The 17,546-nt window shown below is 50.3% G+C and overlaps 1 protein-coding gene across 3 annotated transcripts in view; it reads right to left on the bottom strand.

The window, feature by feature from the left end:
- The window catches only part of LOC112994478 (CBP80/20-dependent translation initiation factor), a 201,430-nt gene that overhangs the window by 163,779 nt on the left and 20,105 nt on the right, over positions 1-17,546 (bottom strand). The window contains exon 1 of one of the 3 annotated variants that reach the window (XM_064500942.1): positions 8,378-8,395. The exons of 1 other annotated variant lie outside the window; for it this stretch is intronic. The gene's annotated coding sequence lies outside the window, so the exon portion shown is untranslated. Of the gene's footprint in view, positions 1-6,805; positions 7,122-8,377; positions 8,396-17,546 lie in introns of those variants that run through there. One more of the 3 variants, XM_064500941.1, reaches the window with a different exon arrangement.

Here is a 17,546-nt window from a genome sequence, read left to right as displayed (position 1 = left end):
CTCCTCTGCAAGAGGATCCGTCTGTTTGCCGGTGCCAAACGTCGGGCATGCGTTGTGCAGCCACATCTCACGGCCACGCGGTCAGTACACGTCTCAGCCCAACAATGAGAAAAAGTCACGGTTTAAGCTAAGCAGACAGGAACAAAGCCTGAGCCTGTGATACCAGATGTGCTTAAAGCCAGCCTGAGAAGTGCACTCTGCTCCACATGCCAGTGGCCACACGGGGCACATCAGGCCAAAGAAACAAAATGCCACGGTGCCCCACTGCAGCAAGCCGGGGGGGAAAGCAGGGCAAAGACACCCCAGAAGATGCCTCCGCACCTGCGGCCTCCTGTAATCCAACAAGCTGCATCCACTTCTACTCCCCTGCAAGGACACGTGGCCCAGTGTGAACCGAGACTACTACCGTACCAGCCCACTCCAATTTAAAGCTAAGCTCATCAGTCAGTATAGTGCATTCACACTATGAGTAGCAGAAAAAAGGGGAGTCTAGCAGACACTGCTTTCTGTCCACAAGCCGCCAACATGAGTTTTTAATGTCTCTTGCCTGACTTCTGACTCTCACCCCATCGCTCTCTGCTCTCTACCGCAAACCACCGTGGGACCTTCCCGACCAGTGAGACGACACCCTGCCCTGCCCACCCCCTCACCTCGGGCAGCAGCGGAAAGCAAAGAGGCACCCAGGCAAAGCTGCCCTCGCCCTGCTCTGCCTGTTGTGTTGTCCAAGCTGTATTTCAGCTCTTTCAGGGCATACAGTTCTGGCTATTCTTTGGCTAAAAGCCCTAAATTACCTACTTTCAACTTAATATCTGGCTCCAAGCAGGCCGTGTTCACGTCAAGCAGTAAAAGCAGTCCCTTCCCTCTCTGTTGCCTGTTCCTACTGTTCACAAGGAGGACACAAATTAGCCAAGAGCTAAAAATCTAAATCATAAAGCGTTCTTCTTCCTCCGTGCTGCCTGGGCCATAGACGCACGCAGAGATTACTGCAGCTGGAGCTGGGCTGTGATTTTACAAGGCAGCAGCCTTTCCGAGGGAGCTGCCCGTGTGCACAGTTCCTCTGCTCAAGGCAGGTAATTTCACGTCCCAGCCTAGGAGATGAGACACGTTGCTCTGACTGCATGGTGGGAGCATCCACCAGGGCAGAAGAGCACGGCAGCTTTCCCTTTCCAAGGCACACGACTTACCTGTTATAAATTACTAGCTTTTGCAGGTCCATGATATATAACTGCTAAGAAATGCTCTGCTATTTCTGCAGCGAGCAGCTGGTGTTTTACCATGCAGCATGAAGAAAGGGTACGCCAAGAACATGCTTACACCCTCACCAACACAGCGAGCCACAAACTGGACACCAAAGCCCTGCAATATTGCAGAATTTCAGGGTCATGTGGGTTAGCTCAGTTCCTGCTGAACCAGTATAGCTTGAGTTTCCCCTCCAAGGAGCACTGGGATCCACAGAGATTCACAGCCAATCTTTCTGACTCATTCCCAGAGCGTTTTACATCTGGCAGCCCAGCTCCAAGGACTCATTTCCAGCAGTGCTGCCAGTCTCCCGATAAGACATCATACAAAGATGCACCATGCGCATCGCAGACGCGTGGGTCTCCTCCTGCTTCTGCAGAAGTTGATCGCAACCTTATCAGCGCCTTCAGGTAGGGTGAAGCCCTTCATACGCTTTGATTTCACAAACTGTTGGCTAATGTCCTCGCAGCGGTAAGTGTAGAACAACCTTTGGCTGCCTGTGCACTTGGGGGTCTGAACCACCGCCTATCACCATAGCACCTGAGCTCGGCCGTCGGGCAGCCGGCTCGCTTCCCAGAATCTCCTTTTAATGAGCTCCTTTCACAGCAATATTTTCTCTCCTCTAATCCAGCAGATTTCCAACAACAAGCAATTAGCGATGTGTCTGTCTAAAACGGTGCAAGCGTCCTGGTGAATGAAATGAGCAGTTATCTCCGTTGCCAAAGGCTAACTTTCATCTCGAGCAAACTGCAGAAACAGTCGCTACGGAAAAGGAAAACAATCAAGACGAACCATTATTCCCTGCATCCACGTATTACCATATCTCTGCAAGAACAGATGAAGCATCACACGTTCGGTTTGGATTTGCTGCTCATTAGCCAACATGTTTTGAGTTGACAAAAATGTAAAGCACAGCAACGGAAATTATTGCATTCTGGATCTGACCCCTTCCTAATTAAACTCTAAAGACCTTTGAAAATTATATTGAACAACTGCCGCTGCATCTAGCCTTTGGCTTCTCAGATATTTATGTATCCATGGCTGGCTGAGCATTTCATATATTTCCTCATCCTTCCAGTCTCGGATCTGGTTTCTGCTACCTGGCGATGCGGAAAAGCTCGCGTGACGTGCCAGAAGCCAAACAGCTGTCACAGCGCAGTGACATCTAGGAGCCCGGCAGGCCACAAAGTGCAGAGCAGACAAAAACCACAGCAAATCAAAACAAAGCCACTCACTGAAAACAAAAAAGATCCCACAAAACTCAACAAGGAGGAGGAGACAGCTTCATTTTCTGGCGGTGCCTGAAGCTCATCTACACCGGGAAGTTTTCTTGGCAACGGCCATGCAGGCATCCTTCTACGGAGCAAACGATCCCAGCAAGGTGCGTTGACGTTGCGCTGCTCTCGTCTTGCTGCAAATAGCATCACCAAGAGGCGGGACAAGTGATTTGGAGGTTGTCCTCAGCCATCCCACCACCCTGCCTTACATGTGACTTTTCTACTTGCCACGAGCAAGGTAAGTCTAGTTATGCTGATGCAATCAAAAGCTGCAGACCTTGGTAATAGCAAGCAAAAGCCAAAGGACCCAAATTCTTAGTGCAAAAGGCCACAAAACCCGACCTAACACAGTTCTCTCAGTCCAGCGAGCGACAAAGAAAGGACAGGAAGTCCAGGAACAACCAGAAAGCAAAAATTCCTTGTTCCAACCCAGCCAACAATTTACTATCTAGCTTGCTTCACTGTGATAAGAAATATTTGGGGGTTGGGAGGTGGATTTTTTTTCCTTCTTAACAAAACCAAAATCTCTGGACCTTTAGAAACTGAAAGTCTTCTACTATGTCAAATCCATGTAGCAGATTGGAGGGCTTTCCTGAGAGATGGGGCTGCCTAAGGGACAGAGAGAAGACGGTACCTTTTGTTTGCCATGGATGTTGTCAAGAAGAAGAAACAAAAAGTCCACAAGACCAGAACACAGCTAAGAAAACCACTGCCCCAACTTCAGGAGTGAGCAGGGGAAGGAGAAACGCCACCATTTACGGATGTTACTCTGTCTAGACTGACTGCCTCACTCTAAGGCAGTGCTGTGCTCTCCTCTGCAAGAGGAACCAGACAAACTAACCACTTTCTGACCGGATACCCTCAAACAGCAGGATAGGAAACTGCTAAATCCCCCACTTCTCCCACCTCAAGCAGATTGCTCAAGTTACGGGAAATTGCTTATGGGCCATAGGATGGAAACGTTGGTCTGCCCGCACGGTGGGATGCTCCAGAACATGAGATCACCAGACAGGCATGTCCCCTGGCACGTTCTCCTGGCTGCCTCATGATAGCAAGGCATGCTCTCCATCCTCTGATTTGAGGCCCCGTATGATTTTAAAAAAAAAGAAGCATGGAAATATATCAGCAGTTCTGGAAATAACATTTGAAAGTGGCCATTAAAAAAAAGAAAAAGAAGAAAAGAAGAAAAACAAGAAAAGAAAAAAGAAAACCAACCCCCAAAGCAAGAACAGCCTGAGTTTTGAAACTGTGACTTATTTATATGTTGACTGATACTACAAACTGTGACTTAGTTAGACATCATCTGTTTTCACGTTCCTTTGCTTCTGCTAAGGACTAATAAAACAAAAGCCCACATTACAACTCATTCCTTGCCACTTTTCACCTTTTCCAAAGGAAACACGTCACCAAAAAGCCCAATTTGAACGGGAGGCAAAAATGCAGATTTCTCACGTGCTCCGGGAGCTCCCCGTGGGAGCTGCAACATTTCGCCCTCGAGAGCTGAAAACTGCTGCTGGCACGCTGCGTTCAGACCGGCACGCTAATACCTTATGGCTCGAAGAATTAAATTACAAGATACCTACTTGGAAATGGAAGATGTTTTGCATGCAAAAGGCATCTGGGGAGTGTGCGTTCGAACATGTGCGCCATGCACACGACGACGGTGGCAGGTAGCAAGTTCTTCGGCTGCCAACACGAGCGGTTTCCTAAGAGACACCGGGAACCCATGGCAGCTCCACTTTGCGGTCGAGGATCGCATTGAAGGAGCATGCGTAGCGCCCAATTTCTCGCACAGCAGGGACCGTACTCCACGCCCCAGCGTCGCCTGTTATCAGAGCACGTACAGCGCACACAGTACGTGCCCCAGCGATAAAGAGCTGATCCGCACAATCGCACTTTTCAACCACGCGCTTATGCCTCAGCTCCAGCCAGCTTGCGCTGTCTTTTGCAAATAAACGAAGGGAGACCATTATCAGAAACTAAAGCTTTTCTTTTCAGGCACTGAGGCAACATAATGGCCACTTGTGCCGCGAAAAGCCCTGTAATCCTAAAAGACACATCCAACTCAAGTTGAGATGTCAACACGCTGGCGCGATCTGTGCAGCAAGTCACCGGCGGAGGGGAGGGATGGGGCAGGAATGGCATCCCATGGCTGGCAGCAAGGCCATCGCGGAGGGCACTTAATCCCTTTAAACCGTGCCTACAGCGCATTGGCAGGGAGAGTTTTTGTGCCTGCACGCAGGCTTTCTAGCAGCGTTCACAGCACGTACCTCGGCCGCGAGCCAACACGCCCAGGCTGTCACCTCTCCTTGTCACATACACACAAACACGAAATTAAGGATCACACCAGCAACAACCCAAAAGACGACCCCGCTACAGACGAACGCACTGAAACGGTGGACAGGAAAACGCAGAACTGGGGTTGCAAGTGCCTCTTGTGTGGAGCTCCCTCATCTCAGGGATTTTAAGCTAGAAGGGACCAGTAGATCATCTCCTCCGGGGAACCACATGCCACTGCGCTCTGCCTATATACTCCTAAATCAAACCAATCGCTTCAGTTAATCACGACCTTTCTGTTCTTCAGAAACGAAGCTGTGCTGTGCTCCAGGCAGAGGGCAGGAGAGCTTGAGGAGCTCCTACTGCTCAGCGTCCTTGAAATACAGAATGGAAATGAGTAAGCGAGATACGTCCCCATGGTTTTTGCTGATGGTCTAGAAGAAGGCTGATGCAACGGAGGGGAAAAAACAAATCAGTCTTGGGTTTCTGCTGCTCTGACCAAAGGGAAAATTCCTTCCCGACCTCAAATCCGATGATGTCTGAACTTGAGTTGTATCAGCAAGGCGACTGGCAGATGTCTTGGAGACAGAGCTCCCCACACCCCACCCCGGTGTGGTTTTCTCCTGTGGGATCTCTGTGCCTTCTTCCTACAAGGTGCTTAAGTGACAAGCGTGTATGGGGGGGAGGGACCTTCCCGTATACATCTGCCATTTGGGAGAGGGAAGGGGAAGAGAAAAACCGTAACGTGGACCTCTCAGAGACAGCTAAGCTCACCTGGAAGGCTCCATGCACGGATGAGTGCATCCTCTGCTCTGCCCCAGGCGGTTCTGAATCTTTCATCACCTTCATCGTTTACAAAACAAAACAAGATTTTGCAAATGTTCTAGGGGAAAAGATCAGGAACTGGAGAACGTGGCAACTCTGCACATGCAGAATGAAAAATGGTCCCTTCCTCAGAACGCTTCTAGCCCAATAATAAAATAAGAGGCAGAGAAGTAAGTAAAGACATGGGGAAGCCCAAGAGGACAAGGAACGAAGCCATATTCAGGCCATTCCAGCATTTAGCTTCTGAGTCGTGAAGCACTTGAGATATGCAATTAAAGCCACGCGAGGAGGCCCCAGGCGGCACACAGCCAGCCAAGGAACGGGGAGGTCAGTGCCATGGGAGCAGAGACCTACGGGACTGGCGTCCCCACTTCGGGCTTCCAGCAGATTTAAACATACCACAAGCCAGGTGCTACAGCTACTTGCAAAGACAGGAGAAAACAGGGCTGAGAAGGGCTGAAAACAGTGTCCCCCTCAGCTCCGTGTACCTGATCCTTGCCACGTGGACTGCATACGGTCCAGACAGCGGGCTTCAATCTCGAAAAGCGACTGCTTTTCACAGCGGTAGAAGCAGCGATTCTTATTCCGACCAGACAGATCATCTTGATTCATCAAGCTCTCAGATTCCCGTGGACTAAAAGGCACCATCTAAAACACAACGTTTTATTATTGCACCAGACTGCTGGCAGCAAAGAGTAGGTCTGTCCTTTCACTTAGGGAGCAATCACTGTCCCACCCTCCGCAATAAATTCTCTCCGTGATTTAATAAGGAACTGATGCCTTGATTTACCGGGACCGCTCGGAGAAGGTTCATTATTTTCTCCATCAGTCTATTCGAGAGAGATTCTGCAACGCAGGAGAGGAGCCAGGAGGGCTCCCATCAGTCACACCGGCACCTGTCTGCCAGCCGCCGGGCTGAGACAGCGCTTTGTTTCCCGCAGACAATAAATGACCATCTGGCAGCAGCGACTTCCACTCGCAGCCGATCCAAGCAGATTGGAGCTGGCAACCGAGCAACACCGAACTACCAAAATGCCGCATGGAGCATAAAGCTTGCAGTAATACCCCCCCCCCCAACTGCGGCTGGCTGACGGAGACGGGACGGGACGCAGCGCGGGCAGCCGCCGAGGCGCCCCTGCAGCCCCTCACTCAGCCTGGATCCATGGATCCACCTCCCGGTCTCCCACCTAGTTTCCACGAGCGATTCGGGGAGCGCCTCTGGCACTCGTCGGGAGCCAGCGCAGCAGCCGAGGACGCTAGCGGCGAGCCGAGGACCCGCCGTACGCCGACGGGGCAGAGCCGTCTCCTCGCTTCCCTGCCCGGCATCACGCCGCTCTTAGTCACGGCGCTGCGGCGTCACGTGAGAGCACGCGAGAACGAGGGACGCCAACAGCTGGCTGCCTTCATTTTGTCACCCGCTCCGTCTTAGCCGTCGTCTGCATCGGGAAGACGCGTCAGCGTTTTACGAGCGCTGACGAGTCTGTGCAGTGTGGAAGGAGGAGCGTCAGCAGCCGGCCGGCATCGCAGCCTCGCCACGGGAAGCTTGGACAACGCAGAGGCCCGCTAATACCTTCCAGGGGACGCCAAGCACGCATCTGCGTGCCGTGAACGACAAAATCCCGCTTCTCCCATCCTGCAAGGACAGCTGTGCCAGCCGGGCACAGAGGTCAGCGCAGCAGGACACGGATCTTCCCAATTTTCCACCAGCGACACCTCTCCACGAGGAGCCGCTGCCCAAAAGCAGGGCGCTACGGCAGAAGCGTTGCCCCGCAGAGCCAGAGCTTTCCAGGGCAGCGTCCCAAGCCCAGCCCTCGGCCGGATACGGGTTTTATTACTCAGCTGGACAAAATCCACCAAATAGTTCTGGCGATATTTTAGGAAGAGGCTGCAGCTCTGACAAAAGCTGGGGATGGCAGGGAAAGCGCAGGCGATTCGCCCCACGGCGGGTCACCTTCGCCGCACGGGAGGGATGCGCTTGGAGCTGAGCCCCACGCAGACCTACCACCTCTCACACCACACACGGGGCCAAAACAGCCCAGATAAGCTCTTATCTCCAGCACAGCCTATGGAAACATCAACCCTTGACGTTCCTGCAGCGCTCTGCACCGACGATTAGCTCCACGAGGGCAGCGGCGAGAGGCTACGAGGATCAAAGCCGCTCTCTGCTGAGCTCTAGAAGACAGTGTGATCCCACCCAGCCTAATTCAGGCAGGACACGAGCAACGGGAAGAGCCGTCTGGAGGAGACGAGGGAGGAACGCGCGCAGCGATGCCAGGCCGTTTATCCGTTTAAAGAGTAACCATCGTTTGTAAGGTGACGACACGCAGAACAAGCGACCTCTCGCCCGGGTCAGCGCTTGCAGTCTTGGCTGGCTGCTGGCAATGAGTTTGCAGGAGTGGAAACGGGAGTGTTTGAAGGAAAGCCTGTGATTTAGGGGCACCCAAGGGTGAACATTTGCAGCCACACCTGGGTCACGGAGGAAAACGCCAGCAGCAGAAGGTCACAAAGCCACCACTGGGAGCTGGCATTGCAGAGATGGAAAGACAAGAAGAGACACTATGGAAGCAACTACTCCCATCTGTCCAAAACGCTGGGTGAAGTGCTCCAGCCTGCTCTGATAACACTCCCCTGAGAGTAAGCAGTCTGTCCTGGCCTTTCCAAACCTCACTGGAGGCAGAATCAGGCCGCTGTTCATCCTTCGGGCCGCTCAGAGACAGGCACGCGTATTGCATCCCTCCTCCTTCCACCTTCACACCTACCTGCAGGCTCTCCTCTCCCGAGGGATCGCTCCGTATCTCAGCACGGGAGACAACTCCAGCTCACATGGCCTGGACGGACGGGGAAAAGGCCTGCAGTAGATACACCGAGCCCCGTTCTTAAGTCTCATTTTTCCCCAGCTACAAGTAAGCTGAGCAGCAAGCGGCATGGACAGAGCCCACAGGCCACAGCGTGTTTAAACCCGCTCTCAAATCCACCCCCAGCTTTTAACAGCTGGGTCATGAGCTATGGAAAGGGGTTAAAAACAATTCGCCAGGATAACGTGTCCCTTAAGGAACCAGCCCCACAAATAGCAAGCAAAGAAACTCCTCAGACAGGAATTTTAATGTGCTATTGGCCGGCCACCAGCCTCATTTTTGAGGCCTTAAGTGCATTTTTTGTGCAATCGTTTCCAGACTACCACTCTCCCCACCGGACAAGGGCTGCCCTGCACCAGCAGCACGGGATGGAAGGAGCCCGTTCGGCACCGCGTGTCCCCCGGAAGGGCCACCTGGCTCTGCCCACGCGTGCCCTGCTTGCTCCTCACCCTGCAGCAGTGAAGTTAGGAGGAGCTGAACGAGGAGCAGCCTGCTGAATCCCAGGAGGCAAAGGAGCTGCAAGCAGCTACATTTAGTGCCCGAGGGACTGCCAGTTTTGATTAATAAAAAGTAAATGAGGCAGCTCAACTGGATAAGCCCTAGTGGATGGGAGAAGGACAGAGAGGCTTTTGGTAATATAAAGCAAACGTAAATGACAAAGCTTTAGCGCGTTTTGCTTGCCAATGTCATTATTTCAGCTAACTGGTTAGGGCACATTTTACAGAACCATCTGTAAAATAGGTGCTTTGTGCTGATTTCTGCATCCCCTGCCATCTCTGCCTCCTGGAAAGAGCCACAGGCGGCCAGAGCTCATCACCGAGCAGGACGGCTGCATACTATTTCATGGAGTCCTTCAGGAGGGTAATGCAAACAGATCAGAGGTGGGAAAAATCTGGGAACGGGGAAAACAGGCTATAACAGCACACCTTTCTCTGCGTCACCTTTCAAACGAGCAGACAAGCTGCAACAGCCGCTGTAAAACCACTGCCCTTGGGAGAAGCCGCCGGCAGCACAGCTACAATTTACAACCCCCGCGTGAAAAGCGGGACGTGACACTCGCAGCCGGAGTTGCGTACGCTCTCGGGGTGGGCTCATCCCCCCCAGCTAGGGAAGACGCTGCCACGCCAGGTAGCCCACGGAGAGAAAGGTATTCCAGGACACGATTCAGCTGACCTATTTTAGAGATCAGCATGGGATCAACTGAGCTTTGGAAGTGTCTATTTACCTCCACCAGTGGTAATGATAGTCTAGACAGCTGGCCCAGATACGGACAGCTAATGTTCAGTTACACGAACCTCCACCCTTACCACCTTAACAGGACTTAATGTCAAAGTATCCGTGATACTAGTCTCTTCTGCAAACTGTAGCTCTTGGGTACACCGGCTTAGCTTCCTCGTTTCTGCCGGTGCTGCGGTGGTAGTGAGGAACTACAGAACCGCAGTTCAGGTCTGTGGTTGCCTAGATCCACTTAGGGTTGATGAATTCTGCTAAAAACTCCCATTTCACCACTTCGGCCCACGTCTAGGCTCAAGGAAGGGAGCCTGTTGGCAGATCCCTGCTGCAAAACCCCACGGATCCCCGGACTGGGCAGACACGCAAAGCTGTGGTGATTACGCAGAGGATGGCGTGGAAGTAGCAGCCAGCCTGGCTGTGGTATCTCCCCAGGTCAGCCAGCGCTCTTGGACAGAAACACAGCAGCGTCCCCCAAACTTGGTGACAGACGAACAGCATTACAGCTTCCTAAAAATGGTAAATCAGTGCTGTTCACGTAAGTGACTCCCTTCCTAAACTGACAACAAAAAATAGGAGATTAAGTCCGCCGTTCAGAGTCAGAGTTTCCTGCCAGGATGTTACTCTTGGCCTACGGACCCGCGTTCCCTTGCAGGTGTCCCCCAACGACAGGCTGGAACTACCAAACCTGAGCATCAGAAGTAGAGAGACCGACAAGGAGCAAAGGGCACAGGAGCACTGCAACTAAAGCCATTGCGATTACTTGAGTTTACCAAGAGAAGTTTGACAAAAGATATGAACCGGTAGATTTTTTGGCTTCAAACTCTTACGCAAAGTTTCACAGTGAGCAATGAACAGGCACAACTGTCGTCATGACCTGGCACTGCCCTGTTGTTTGTTCACTAAAGTCAAAGCCACGTTTGAAAGACTGGGGTGGAAACAGCTTTGATCATCTCAAAGTAAACTTGAGCTCTTGACTAGAAGAGGGAACATTTTGGGAAAAGGCTAAGTCGCATGCAGGGAACAGCTTAACGCGGATGACATCTGACAAGACACTGAAAACCAACGTGGAAGCTGCACTTTGCGCTCTCCAAGACACACACATGCACTTCAGAGCAAGGACGGGAAAGCGTTTACCTATCTTATCAGGAGAAGGTCAAAAGATAACCTCAATGCGCTGGCCTCCCTGCTCGGTATGTTTGTTTTTAGGCATTTTAAACTGTATGTGTCAGGACAAGAACCTTGAACTTGTCTCTTACCAGGGGCAGATGAGCTCAGTCTCAAAGCACCCTGAGCTGACCTCCTTGCATGCCAGCACTTCCTTCGATGTAGATCCCAGCACGGCCATGCACACATGCGCTGTACACCAAACTCTTCATCCAAATTAAAAACTGAACATTGATTTCAGTGCACTCAATCCATATGTTTTACCCACAGCACAGGGAGACGCTGTCAGTGCCTGCAGTTTGACGGGAACTTCTCAGAACCACCAGTGCCAGGAGCAACGAAGGACCCTGCTCTGTGCCACTGTTTGACTCGCACGTGCTAAGAGGCTTTGATAGAATAGATAAAACTACAAATACTCAAATATTTGAGCTGGCACAACAGGGTAAACACGCACCTGAAACAAAGACAAAAGCATAACATCTTATTGACCTACTGTGCTGAAGCTACATACATACAGGTGTACTTAAAACAGACTTATCTCAGAGACCTAAGCAGAAAATATATTACCCTGTAGCAGTCAATAAATAGGCCTAGAGGGAATTCATGACCTAGCAGGTGGAGTAACTATTCTACAGACCCTCTGCATATAAGGAGTGAGACTGCCTGTCCCTTCTGGGTCTCCTCCTACCCAAAGATTTAGAGGTTTTCTGTAAAAATTAATAAATATTAGAAGTTTAGCCTTAATTTTTAGAATGCCTCTGGGTAACCATGTTGAGTAAGTGCACAGCAGCTCAGGAAAACCACGCCAAGAATGCACTAAGCTGTTTCTCTACAAACACTTACAGACTGCTCAGAGATAATGCTAGAAATATTTATTTTGGTAAGTTTGCCTCCTGACCCAAAAGGATACACAGTTCCTACAGAACTGCCTGAGGACCAGAAGACCCAGGACCACCCAAGGACATCCAAGACCAATGAGATCCATTCTTCAGGAATGCTGCGTCCACCCGGAGGCTCCCAACCAGACACCACGTGTGGCAATGAGACCCACCAGCCCTGCCCACTGATTGCTCTCCACAGAGTTACTGGGGGACCTGCGGGTAGGAAGGTGATTCAGATACACATCCATGAACTAGTTTTGAACAGTTTTTGTCATGGCACAGAGCTCAAAACAGAATGCAAGACCTGCCGCAAGAAGTAAGCTGCCATTTAGCATTATACCACCCTGCCACCTTAAACAACCATTTTAAAACTTCTGCAGGCATGTCTGCATGAGCAGCAGTGATGGAAGGGGAACCTCGGAGCTTGCACTGCCCTAGGCATCTTGCTCCCACAGTGAAGACAGAGCCTCAAGGATTCACAATTGCATGGTGACCCTACTCACACAGGCTCCTCTGGAGCAGAGGAACAAGTCCAAGGCCATAGGGACATAGAAAGCTCAGAGCTGCTCTGAGAGTGGGAGACTTACAAAAACCCCAAGTCAGGAGAGAAATCAGAAGGCATTTTGCCACCAACCAAGATGGGAAGAGGGGTACGGTTTGAAATGTGAGCTAATACGGACACACTGCTAGCACTGAGGCACCGTCCTCCAGCGTGCGTCAGCCCCAGCAAACACCGCAGCAGGGATCCAAAGAGCTTGTGCAAAGCTCTACCACCATCTGAGAAAGTTCCCCCCCAAACCTCACTGCATCGGCCGACCTCTAATTACACAAGGGATTAACATCCCTGAAGTTAATTAGAATAAGAATGTGAAGGGAGGATTTTAATTGCAGCAAAAGGGAGAATCGCTTGCAATTGCGGCACAAACTTTGTGGCAGGGAGCCTGCTATTCATATACCCTCAACTACAGAGAGACGAACAGAGAGCTCACACCATTAAAAAAAAAAAAAAAAAAAAAAAAGAAAAAAAAAAAGCACAAGAGGAAACTTGATTAATCAAGAAACATTATAACATTATATACACAGACAATATCTTACATTAAAGGGTCTTTTAGAGCAGCAGGTGGAAGTACAGCATTACCAACAGCCAGAAAAGGAAGCTGGAAAAAAAAAAGTAGAAATGGGACAAGGGGAAATAATGATGTGAACATATAGCAAAGACGACAGCAATTTTATCATCTCCTAAACTGTTTAAAACAAGGACAGGCTACTAGTGAGAAACACATCCTTGTTCAGCCAAAAGTGACTGGGGTTGAGCATATTTGAAAGACTAGCTCTGAGCGTGGCCCAAGTCACCAGGTGAAGCTCCATCACTTATGTTATATGCGGGTCAGATCAGACCATTTGAGGGATCTTCACAACTCATGAATTAAGTAGCTGAGCTTAACAAGGACCTTGAAAAGGAACTTCTAGAACAAATTATACAGTATGAATGGTCAAAGAAAATAAACCTCATACCTAGCCTCTAGTTATTGTAGGTGCTTTGACACTTTGCACTAAAAATGCAGCTAATGCTTACATAAATGGTTTTATCGATTTAGTGCCGGCGCGTTAGAAGGCACACAAATTGCCAGGGCTTACTGCAGGCTTTCCCCTCGTCTGTTAGACGGTCTTCAGGGCTTCCGAAGCCAGCAAACAAAACACAAGCTGTTTTCTGAAGTGATCCTTCCCTCGTATTCTTCTACGGGAGCAGTCCCAAGAATCCCACGACAGAGATTTAAACATTACCCCTGTTGCCTACGCACACGGAGCTCAGGGCACATCCCTGAGCCCAATTATTTAATCGTCTGAGATAATAACGAGCACCAAAAGGTCTCCTGATGTTTCTCCAGCTGAACGGGAAGTTAATTTTCCTTTCTTTTCCTTTTTCAACATATGCTTTCTTCCCCTTCCTGGCAGCCTTGTGAACTTGAAGAACCGCTGCGTTTGCTTAGGATTCCCTGTCCACGAGAAGCATCCCTGAGCACAAGCGCAGGGAAGGACACTGGAGCCATATCTTGCAACGCCAGCATGCAGGAAGCATCTCCACAGCATGCCAAAGAGGTCCGGCACTTTCCAAGACCAACTCCTGCGGCATTGGAAAACAGAGAGGACGCCTAGCATTGAGCTAAACTGGCACTGAATAATCCTCCAAATACTAACAGAATTAGGACGCACACGGGGCAAGCACTCATGGCCAACCGTGCTAGCACGATCCAACCCTCTCTGAAACTGCAGAGTCCTTTCCGTAGCAAAGGGCAAGCTGCACTTACCTGCTTTGCCTGCAGTCTCTTGAGGAACTGAATCCACTTGTGCAGAAGTAAAAGGCCAAACGTGTTAAGTTAGCTTAACCCCTTCTCCGCAAGTCAGCGCTTGGAAGAGACGCAGCCTTTCATGGCCACATTGTAATAGTCAAAGAAATTAATGTCATAGAGCCAAGGAAATAAAAATTCAATCGCTCATTTGCCAGCAGCCCAGAATTGGCTTGGTGTATTGTAAATAGTTTTGGTCAAGCCATTTCAGCCAAAACCCTGAGAAGAAAATGCTGGAAAGAATTCCTTCTTATTTTAGGGTTTGATATTTTTAACAAAGTATTTCTACTTTTATTTCACAGTGATGTATGTAAAATTTCCACGTCTCCATCTAATGGCGTAGAATACACAAAAACATATTTCATTTCGGATCAAATAAAAAATCTTCAACTTGACATTATTTTCTTTGCTGTTTTAATGGAACTAAAAAGAAAACTATTCTGATTGACTCCAGATAAAAATCCTCTTTTGGAGCGGTAAAATCAAACCTTTTCAGAGCGGTGCTCCAGAACAGAACAAGTAATTTGGAGTGGAACTGTCATTTTTAAATACGTGTTATCAGCTGGAAACTTATGTGATGCTCTCCTGAGGTTCCTTTAAGTCACTACTTCTTAAAAGAAGATACAAGAGCAGCAAAATGGGCAAGATGTGACACACATGTACATCCCCCAAAGAGAGAGCGAAGCATTGCATGCAGCAGCCCCAAGTCCGAGGACACTCTGAGACACGAGACTCACCCCAGTGCCAGCCCTTTCCGGCCCTCCGCTCCCGGGAACGTGCTTGGCTTGGCTTGTTAACAGCTCCTACAAGGACTGTCCTGCCCGACTGGGAAAATATTTACTCCGCAGAAGCTTTCAGACCTTATCCAGGACAACAGCAACGGCCGCAGAAACCCCAACAGTGATAAAGCGCGGGCTGATACAGCCCTGCCGCTCCGAGAGCCGGCAGCTCCGCTCTGCTGCCCGCTTCTGCCCCATCACCAATGTCCTCTCCTGCCTCCCCGACCCCTTTCACACCAAACTGGGCTCAGCTGGATATTCTGCAGGACACAGGGGAAAAAAAACAGGCATTTCAGAGAGCAAGCTGTTTTTGACCCCTCTGATGGGAAGCTGCTGAGTTGCTAGCAGCTTCCCTGATCTCAGTAGGTGGTTTAGCACGGGAGCTTAGTGGTAAGCCCTACTGTTGCAAGGAGGCTGGGAGTTATAATTACCCGCAGGTGCTTACACCCTGCGAGATGGGCTCTGCAGAGGCTTTCAGACAGCGCAGGGACAACATCCAGCTTTTCCAGTTTTCACAAAGAGACCAAGAAGTTTATGAACGGAGAACTCACCTCCAAGATGCAACGTTGTGCTGCCCTCCCCTCCCAGTTTGATTTTACTTATTTGTTTTAAAGTAGCTGTCAAATCCTGCTACTGTGCTGTAAATCCCTGTCTTGCTGGAAGTCTTATATTCTGGCTTATATAACACGAGTGAATGAATGTTATTATTAAAAGAAAGAAAGAGAGAAATCAAACAGCAGCTCGGAGAAACGGGGAAAATCCTCCTAAGAGCCAGGGAGACCTGCACCATCTAGGGAGGAGTCGGTCATCTAATTAGGTCAGCTGGCGATAAGCCTTCTCAAAACACACATGCACACGAAGCGCTACTGCATTTCTAGAAAGTGGCAATATCCCCAAGAGGCCAAAAAACCCAAACATGACGTGCCGACGTGCAGGGCAGACAGCACGAGCGGCAAGAGCAAGAACTGGAGCACAAAGCTTTCTCCAGCAGCAAAGACCGGCAGCCCCTTATCTTACGTGCTCTGAGGATCGCTAGCTGCGGTGCGGCAAAATCCGATGGGATATAAAAAAAATTTTTCATTGAGAGAGTGGTTCAACACTGCAACAGATGACCGGAGAGGGTGTGCAGTCTCCATCCTTGCAAATGCATCCTCAAAATCAAATGGATGAGGCCCTGAGCAGCCCAGTCTGACTTTGAAGCTAGGTCTTATCTCTAGTTTAATCAAAACATCAAAAGAAACTTTTTCCCAGCAGCAAGTGGCCTGGAAGGCAGGAACACCAGCCGGTGAAACAACAGCAAGGCTGACCTTTAGAAGAGGCTCAAACACGACAGCGACGGCCACAGCGAGCTGGTGCTTCTGTTTCAGAAGGCAAGGAGCAAAGAGGATGTTCCCACGCAGCGAGCACTGTATGGGCACGCATGTGTTTTGCCCTCTAAAAAGGAAGCTGGAGGCTTTACGTTACCAGTCCCCTCCTTCCGAGCCGGTCCGACATCGCTTCTGCCCATCTCGGCAGCCTCGAGACGTGGCCTAAGCCGCCGACAGCGGCCCCGGCTATAGCCTCAGAGTGGGAATTTTGACACAGTTCACATCCAGATGTTTGACACGGGACCAAGCAAACAGGAAGGGCAGACCAAAGAGGAGGATGTGCTCGCTGTGGCTGGTCCTACCCCCTCCCGCTCTTTCTTCCTCTCTGCTCATACCAGGCAAGGACAGTCATCTGTCTCCAGTTTAGCAGCCCAGCACCGGGGGCCAAACCTCCAGTCCCCAATGACTCTTGAGGAAGCGAACATGTTATTGCAGAAACAGGCCCTAAACATTTCACAGTTCGGATCCCCTAAAAATACCTAAGCTCCGCTTATGCCACCAGGGCCGGATGCTATTATTATAGGAGCAAAAAATGCTACTCTCCAGGGTTTACATGGGCGCGAAATCCAGAATAAACATTCGCACGAAGCAGCGCGGGACATGAGCCGAGCACCTGGCTTTCTGTCGCCTTGCCGCACCGTTCGTGCTGGTCACGGGCGTAATGCCATCACTCTTTCCTATACCATCCTCCGCACGGCTGGGGCCAGAGCGGAGAACAGAGACTAAGCGCAAACAGCAGAAAGTGCCTTATGCCAACGACCCAGCAGGCAGAAACAGTATTTGCTCCTTTCCCATGTCACCACGTAACACTGACCCAGCAAGGACCGGAGCTGGCCGCTCTTGCAGGGAAGTGAAACTGCAGATGCTGGTCTCTTAAAAACAGCGTGGATGAAGATAAAAACAAGTCTGACTACTCACTGGTTTTAAGGGTCTCGCTTTGGACAGTGACTTGCATCAAACTGCCAGCTGCCAAAAGCCACTTGATTTTTGGAGGAAGATCGGTTGTTTGCCTCCTTTACTGATCCCTCTGCAATTTTTTCAAAGCTCCTTCAGTAGCTGCAGCTCCAACATGCTCAGGGGAATGCAGACACAGATTGAAGGTCTGAGATACTGTTGGGAAGCCTCTTGCTTCCCTGCAGTGGCCTCAAAACCCCTCCTGCTGCTGAGCCACACAGCTGATGCCCGTGATGCACAGGAGGAGGTACTCCTGGGCTCGGCTGGATCGCAGGTGACTCTGGTGCTCAGAGGTAAATCAGCCTAGAAACACAGCAGACAACCAGGCTGTGCAGCTGCAAGCAGGC

Source organism: Dromaius novaehollandiae, chromosome W (assembly GCF_036370855.1).
Source record: "Dromaius novaehollandiae isolate bDroNov1 chromosome W, bDroNov1.hap1, whole genome shotgun sequence".
Lineage (NCBI taxonomy): Eukaryota > Metazoa > Chordata > Aves > Casuariiformes > Dromaiidae > Dromaius > Dromaius novaehollandiae.
Note: the sequence above shows the minus strand (reverse complement) of the source record. Positions and strands in the feature narration are given on the sequence as shown.